Source organism: Lepisosteus oculatus, chromosome 6 (genome assembly GCF_040954835.1).
Source record: "Lepisosteus oculatus isolate fLepOcu1 chromosome 6, fLepOcu1.hap2, whole genome shotgun sequence".
In the NCBI taxonomy this organism is placed as follows: Eukaryota; Metazoa; Chordata; class Actinopteri; order Semionotiformes; family Lepisosteidae; genus Lepisosteus; species Lepisosteus oculatus.
In genome coordinates, this window is record NC_090701.1 from 49,282,793 (window position 1) to 49,291,070 (window position 8,278).

Here is an 8,278-nt window from a genome sequence, read left to right on the forward strand (position 1 = left end):
AATAACATACCCACATTCCACATACGAGTCCACCCTGCAGGAAAGGGTGAGGGACAGCTATAGCACGTTGTATGGAGTGCAATTCAAATGTAATCAAATTCATGCCTAATTCAGGGCGATTCGTGCTGCTTGTGGAGCATGTATCCAGTGCTGTTCAGTTCACTTCAGGGTGTTACAGTTTACTGCTGTGAAGAATGAGCCCATCTAGGGTCATTTAAATATATTTTACTTATTGACATACAATTCAGTAAAAAAATGTTTTTATTGCAAACTCTTACATTTGTCTTGCAAATTAGCATTACCAATCTGGATTACCACAATTCATGTTTCCAACACCCCTTACGGTTTTGCCACTGGTCGTGACTACATATCAAAAACTTTTCAAAAACAACCTGAACAGCACCCTTGAGGCAAAGGGTGTTTTACACACTTTCAGGAACACAACAGGGCCTTTGCATGTTTTATTTGCTGTCATTGGTAATTATTACATTCTTTATTATTTAACAATAGAACATTTTCACTCACTAATGATTATTGAGCTTCTGAAGTCATACATTAGCCATGAATGCTTACAGCAAATTGATGATTGAAACTTTCTGTTGTGTGCCTTTTATGATATGCCTTTTTGTGGACACATTTCTTATTGTTCTTATTTACAGACGATAGGTACAAGTATCTATCTTGATACTACACACACTCTTAATATCCAAGCAGGAATTCTGTTGAGAATTTGAAAAGACAAACTTGGACATGAAATTCACCTGAGTTCTTTCAAGTGAATTCCCTTGCATTCACATTGGACGACTGGCTTGGCCCTTGATAACATGTTAGGTAAACATGCACACCACCAAAGATTTAAAAGCAGAAACACAACAACAAGCTTATCTATTTCACCTGAAATTGTTCAGGTTTAATGGACGGTGGAGTCTGATTGCATGTTTGGAGAATGTCACTGAATATTGACCAAGGAACAAGACGTGCTCAAAATGTTTTCAAACAGGACATGGGTTTCTAGTGTTTAAAGATATTTTACAAACTGCTTTGATGTACAGTATGTTAATTTAGTACAATATTATAACTATGTGTGATTAATTTTCTAACCAAGTCAGGGATCGAGCCTATCCCTGCAAGCACCGGGCACAACGCAGGGTACACGATAGACGGGACGCCAGACTTGAAAACCGTAGTTTTACGCTGAGGTTCGTAAAGCACAGTGTACTGTATATTCAGAAGATCTCAAAAAGAACAGGTACACACAATTTTCACATATTCTAAGTTCACCTCCTATTGGTAGCTTGCCATTATAGAGACCTCATAATCTACCGTCAAGTGACATCTTTGGAAATTATTGTTTTCGGGTGGACTGACTTGTTTGAGTTTGGTCATTACAAACGAATTAGTAAGACTACGCATAATAACATGTAAAATACGTTTCGTCTTTTGTGAACACTAGATGGAGCTGTTACCTCGTGAAATTGAATGTTTGCAATGGTACATTTTGAAGTACCAACGGAACACGCAATTTAATATAACCAATTGATTTTAAGATAATTTTAATTCCCTTTTAGCAACTAAGTGTTTAGGATTTGTAAGTAAGAGATGGCAAAGCACTAACAATTATGTGCTGTTTATTGGTTTGGAAATTGATGTATTTCCCCCTAGACAGTACCATTATTTGGAATTATTTGTCCTGTTTATAATATTTTAAGATTCTTTTTTGAAATAATATTGTGTTGATTTATAAAAGTTTTATACAATAATTGAAAAAAAATACATAGTATTGCATGTATAAGGCGTTCAGTTATATTAAAAAATGACATCAAAATGTTTCTAATATTTTTAACTGATCGCCATTATTCAAAATATAATTATACACTGACAAGTGTAGCTACAAATTAAAGCAAATATTTTACAAGCATGGATCAAATGTTACTCTGAGCAGACAGATCAACTACTGAGAAGTAAAACATTTTAAAAAGAAGAAAAATATGTTAAAAGGCCTCTCTAAAATCCTAGAGTAAACAAGCAAGAATAGAATGTCGTAGCTGTATAACTTGAAAACCTGAACAAGGAACCTGAACAGTAGTCAATTTTTCAAGGTGCACACCTGTTTTAAAGAAAACTCTCAAAACCAAGAACCAACAGACTGCCAAAAATTAGATTAATGTATTTCCGGACCAAGGACTGCAGATGTTCCCAGAATTGAAGGAAACATGCCCATTCAAGAGCCTACACATTCGAATGATTAGATATTTAAACGCCACTTCACATTTTAACATAACACCAATTTGAATCACACAGAGAAATAACAAAAATGTTCTCTAAACAGTAAAAAGATCAATGTTGTGGGATTGACCTAAATCTTACTAATCCTGTTATGTTGTGAGTGGTTATGGGGGAGTGAAATATATTTTTTCTTGAAATTTAAAATGAGATTAAAACTTTGACTTCTAATCTTTGTTCCTTAGATTACATATATTAAAAGGTAATTGTAAAATCCTTGTAAAATGTGTATTTGTGGCTGTATAGTGAATTAGCATCAGTAGTTTATAGAACTTGCATGCAGTTATATTTTATAAGCTTAAAAGACAGCAGTGCCCTAATGTTAATTAGTGTATTTTTGTTGCCTTGCACAGAACTATAAAATACAGTGTACTGTATTATAATATACAGTCTTATTATAAAAAGTATGGTTTCATACATATACAGTACATACCAATGTGGTAGTTTACAATTACAGTGTATAACCCTACATTTTTATCCAGTATACTGTTCACAGCTTACCTTTGCCCTTTCATTGTACATTTTATAGTAAAGTCTAATTTATTGAATTTATTTGATTTTGAACAGTCTTCATACTCATCAAATTATATCTGATATGGATCTCATTTACATTGGTTTAGTCTAAATTACATAGGTTATTTTATTTTTTTCAAGAGCCTCATTTTACAATTGTTCTGTTCTAAACACTGAAGCTGCAGGAAGATGGCACCATTTGCCTACATCCAAAGCACCAACTGTACAACCTGTAATTGCTAAAAAGGTTTCTTTCCAGCAGTGCACTTTAATTTTACAGTTAAATTTGAAAAAATCCTTTAGTTGCAGTTTTATGCAGTTCTCTGAACAAGCTTCAGCAGTAATGGATACACACAGGGTGTGTGATATGATTTATTTAGAATTTCAGAAGGCTTTTGATGACGTTCTTTGTGATGGACAGGAACACATAAATCAGAGGGCATAATTGGAAACTACTGTATATGGAAATGTATTCAAAATCAGGAACCAGAGCCAATTCTTTACTCAAAGGGTTGTGGTGCTTTGGAACTAGCTAGCCAGCCATTCCAAAGCCAATACCCAGGCTTCTTTCAAGAAACAGCTGGAAGAGATCCTTGTATCACTTAACTACTAACTACCAAACTAGCGACACAAGTCAGATCGCCTCCTGTTATTTTAACTATTCTACACATCTTCTTCTTTATGGTGTGAGAGTAAGGAAGAAGCGATACAGCCTTGTTGTTGAAGCCAATACCCGGGGTTCTTTCAAGAAATAGCTGTTACAGCTCCATTAATGGATAAAAGGTCTCCAGGGGCTCCTCGAGAGTCTTTGCCCATGCACTTAGTAGGAAATAAAGGCGAAAAGAGGGAAGAGGGAAGCATGCTCAGCAAAGACAATAGCCGGGAAGCCCACAGCAATCACAATTGCCAGAGCCGAAGGGGCTGTTGCTTTAAACCACAAACTGCAGGCAGATTGCATAAGGGAGGCTCATGAAAAATAGAACTGCTCTCCTCCCCACTGACAGTTGATGTGTGAGGAGCGTAGTGGCTCGCAGAACCCGGGTTCAGTTCCTGGCATGCTATCTGTCCGGAGTTTGTTTGTTCTCGCTGTGTTTGTGTGGGTTTCCTCCAGGTGTTCCAGTGTTCCTCCTACAGTCCAAAGACAGTCTGTTAGGTTAATTGGCTTCTAGAAAATCTGGCACTGGTGTGTGTGTGTGTGTGCGTGCGTGCGTGCGTGCGTGCGTGCGTGCGTGCGTGCGTGTGTGTGTGCGTGTGTGTGTGTGTGCCCTGTGATGGACTGGTGTCTCTTCCAGGGTGTATCCTGACTCCTGTCCATTGCTTGCCAAGATAGGCTCAGGCTCCTCCACTACCCTGTATGGGATAAAGTGGTTAGAAAAGTGATAAATCAACAGTTATCCACTCGTTTATGCAAATAACACTCTACCCATCTCCCACTGTCCCAAGGTCTTTAGCCTCAAGGCCAAGTCCGAGTTTAATGTGCCATCCCAGAAATTCTAAGGAAGAGGTTAAGTGTTTCAGTCTTTAAATGCACATCTTTGGAAGGTCTGGATCTCACTGGCTAAAGTGTGAGCTATGTCCTTTGCCATATGTGACCACAATTCCACAAGGGTTGTTTCTGAGCTGGCAGAGTATCGCCAGAGTTGACCAGGATCTCCTTGGCTTCCTGTGCAACAGTGATCTTGTCAGACTACACAACACTACAGTACACTACCCTGAGATCCAAACTGAAGCCACTCTCTGTTACCAGAGTGGAGGCCCTTCAAAACATTTAGCCCTTCTGAAGAAAGAGCATTTTTTTATGCAGGCAGCAACAAATCCAGCCTCTACGGAGGGTCTGTGGACCTGGGGTCTAAGCCAGGGTTTTTACAAAATGGTGGAATGCTGTTTCTCATGTACTGTACGTATGTGTGTAATGTGTGTTGGGTTAACTCTTACATTCCAGTGGTATTAAGTGTATAATTAATTACATGTGAGCCCGCTTGGAACAAGTCACTAGATTCGGAGCAGTAAAAGTTAGTGAAATACATTAAAAGTTTGTATATTTAAATAATAGCCTAGTTGTAAAGTGCATGTGGTTGTGTGTGGGAGTGTTGCAGTGCACAGGGGATAGAGCATTCTGTCACAGATCTCTTAGACTTCCTGAGAGCCTCTGAGCCTGCAGTCTGTCGAGAGGGAAGTATTATCCCTCCTTTGGGTGCCGACTCCACTGTAGACTCTGTGGGTCTTGCAAAGTAAATAAGACGAAGACGGCTTGACAGTCAGTTGACAGTTTCCTCAACATTTTGAGGAAAACATGCACGACCCTCGTTTCACCAATCTTGCCAGCTCGAGAGGCTGAGGTTGTAGAGTGGAATTAATAACAAATCACTTCAAGTGGAGGAAAAGGATAGACCCCGATTTATAAACCATATTTTGAATATATATTCTGACTTTCCACGGCTTATTTAATCATAATTTACATACATACAATTAATAATAAACTTCTATAATATATACAATTAAATGACGGGTAGTTTATTGTAAAGTAGCGTTGTCTATGGTGATGCAAAAAAAAACTACCCACCTACTCATCTGTCATGTAGACCAGTGAGTAATGTGTTCTGTCAAGTTTCATCTGTATAATAGAATTTTTAATGTGCATGCAGCAATAGACAATGTTATGATTAGATAGGTTGTTATCAAGAGTGGGAGGTCTGGATTCAGCTTTTTAACATGCTTCAGAATGTAAAACCTTTAAACAGATTAATTTTGAAAGATCAAGTGGTTTATCATTCCCATAAAAAATTCCAAAATGGTGTTAAGAGAATTATTTCACTTTGGCAAAGTATTATGCAACAGCAACACAAATTGCACCAAAGCTTTGTTCGGCACCTTTGTTTCAAAGTCATAAATAACTCATATGTGTGTTTGCAACAAAATTACTGTGTAGAATATGCATGTTTCTATCTGTTGGAAGAACCCTCTGACCGTTAATGAACATATCACTCCATGAACATGTAGTTTTTGTATTCAAACTGAACTCCTGCATGTTTGAAAAGCAGAGAGGTAGGCTACCTGTTATAACATTGGATTTGTGTTGTGATTACTTGTACTGTGGTATATGCTCATTTTTTTAACCTTTTTGCACGTGGTGGATTTTAAGCTCACAAAACCAGAATAGTTGGGCAGCATGGTGGTACAGTGGTTTGCAACGCTACCTTGAAACGCTGGGGCCCTGGCTTCAATTCTGGACTTGGGGTACTACAGTATCTGCATTAAGTTTGTACAGTGTGTTCTCTCTGTGTTCACATGGGTTTTGTCCCACAGTCCAAAGACAGATTGGTAGATTAATTGGCCCTAGTGTGAGTATATGTGTCTGCTTCTGGGTGTGCCTTAGGATGGATTGGCGTCCTGTTCAGGGTGTACCCTGCCTTGTGCCCATTGCTTTCCTGTACAGGCTCCAGCTACACCTGGCCTTGAAATAGATTAAGCTGTTAGAAAATAGATGGCTGGAAAACACGAGTCTTCTTAAATGTTTCAGCTTTCCCAGTTTAAAATCTGTCACATCAAATGCCAGGACTGATACAAATGGAATGATTTAAGGAATGAGAAATGAATCTAAGCCTTCTTACACCTTTCTTCATGAACAGGATCAACACATAGACAGCACCTGACATTTCAGTCAAACCATCACTAGAAAGATGGAGCACAGGAAGTGGTAATATGAGGCATCTACAGTATATTAATTCCTTGCACTTATATAGCGTTTTTCTGGACTATCCACTCAAAGCCCTTTTCCAGGTCATGGGGTCTCCCCTCCACCAGCACCAATGTGCAGCCCCACCTTGATGATGCATTGGCAGCCATAGTGCGCCAGTACGCTCACCACACACCAGCTCTCAGTGCGGAGGAGAACAGAGTGATGAAGCCAATTCAGCCAGTATTGCCAACATTGGACGAATATTCTAAGTGTCTTTGTAAATGTTTTGACATTTTGACTGGGCAATGGAATGACTTTTTTAGAAATTAAGTTTTGGACACCAACCAGCACAACACCATAGGTGCTCAAGTGAAGACTGTGCATAAATAGAATTTATAGGATGAGATTATTCTATGCTTCTATACTTAATCAATTGCAAAGGAAGGTGGGTTTTTCATGTTATTGAGATATATGAATCTGTAAATAGATATATAATTCAATAAACAATTGCACTATTACTTCACTTTTCAAAAGCTCAAAGGTGTAATTTGCACAGCAGAAAAACATATATGAATATCGATTTATAAGAATTGTCCAATTCAGTCAACTAGGCACAACATATCTACAGCGTTTTGTAAAAATAGACGAACCAATCTATAATACCACAATATTTACTAAGTACACATTTTTATTGTTTCATATACACTGGCCAAGATTTCAGTTTATTTTGGGTGAACCTTCAGAAAACACTGCGATTCCACACATCAGGATTGCTGATGTCATCCAATATTTAGTGCATGATTCCAGCATAAGCAGAGTTTAATCAAATATGGGTGTCTCCTCCCATCATTTCCATTCTGCAAATCCTGCTGGTATACAAATTTGCCGTGGCAAAGCACAATTGATTCCTTTGTATGTTTTTTTATGTCAGACTCTAAGCAAGCTATTGGCTATGAACATGCAAAGATAAACGACCAAGCACTAATGGCAACTGTCATTCTGCAGCATCACAAGGGAGCATATGTGCTGTCACCATCATAAACTACCAACATCCTCTGAAGAGGCTCTGGTTCATACTTTCAGATTCTTATACCAACTTGGTGTGCCTCTACTTTGCCAGCAGGGGTCCCTCCAACCAGCCTTTCTGTGTGTCATTCTTCACATTGCACAGAAAGTACTGTAGGTGCATTAGAAACAAATATCCTGATTCTTTTCCTTCATTATTTCTGTTCACTGATGCTCTTTTTCTGAGTTGTCAAGAGAAGTCAATGAAACATGTCAACCAGATGAAACCAGAAAGATTCATTGTTCATTTAGTAAATGACTTTCTGAGTCTGAGTGCTCATTCGCAAATGCAAAAACGCAAAAAAAAGTCCAAAAACGTGTAAATCCAAAAGAATGACATTAAAATGAATTAATAAAATTAATAAGGCACAGTAGATTTTTTTTCTCCATTTTTTACTTTGCTTGGCTGTATTATACAATTATAATAGGGAGGCATTGTGTGCCAGTGGTCTGTCATTTAATTTTTGTTTTGCAATGTAAAGTGGGTGTGATTTTATAAGGGTTTATAAAGGGCCTTTTTTAATTTCAGACAAAATATTTCTAATCAACATCTGTAAAGAAACAACAAAAAACATGCCATAAATGATTGCTGTTCATCTTTTTGGTGCTCTAGTGTAGTCAAACAGATACAGGGCATTTACAGTACAGTAGTTTGCAGACGTCACTAAAAAAACATGGTTAATTGTTCAGTACTATTTTTACTGCATTTTGTGAACGATAAACCAGGATTTCAGTTAA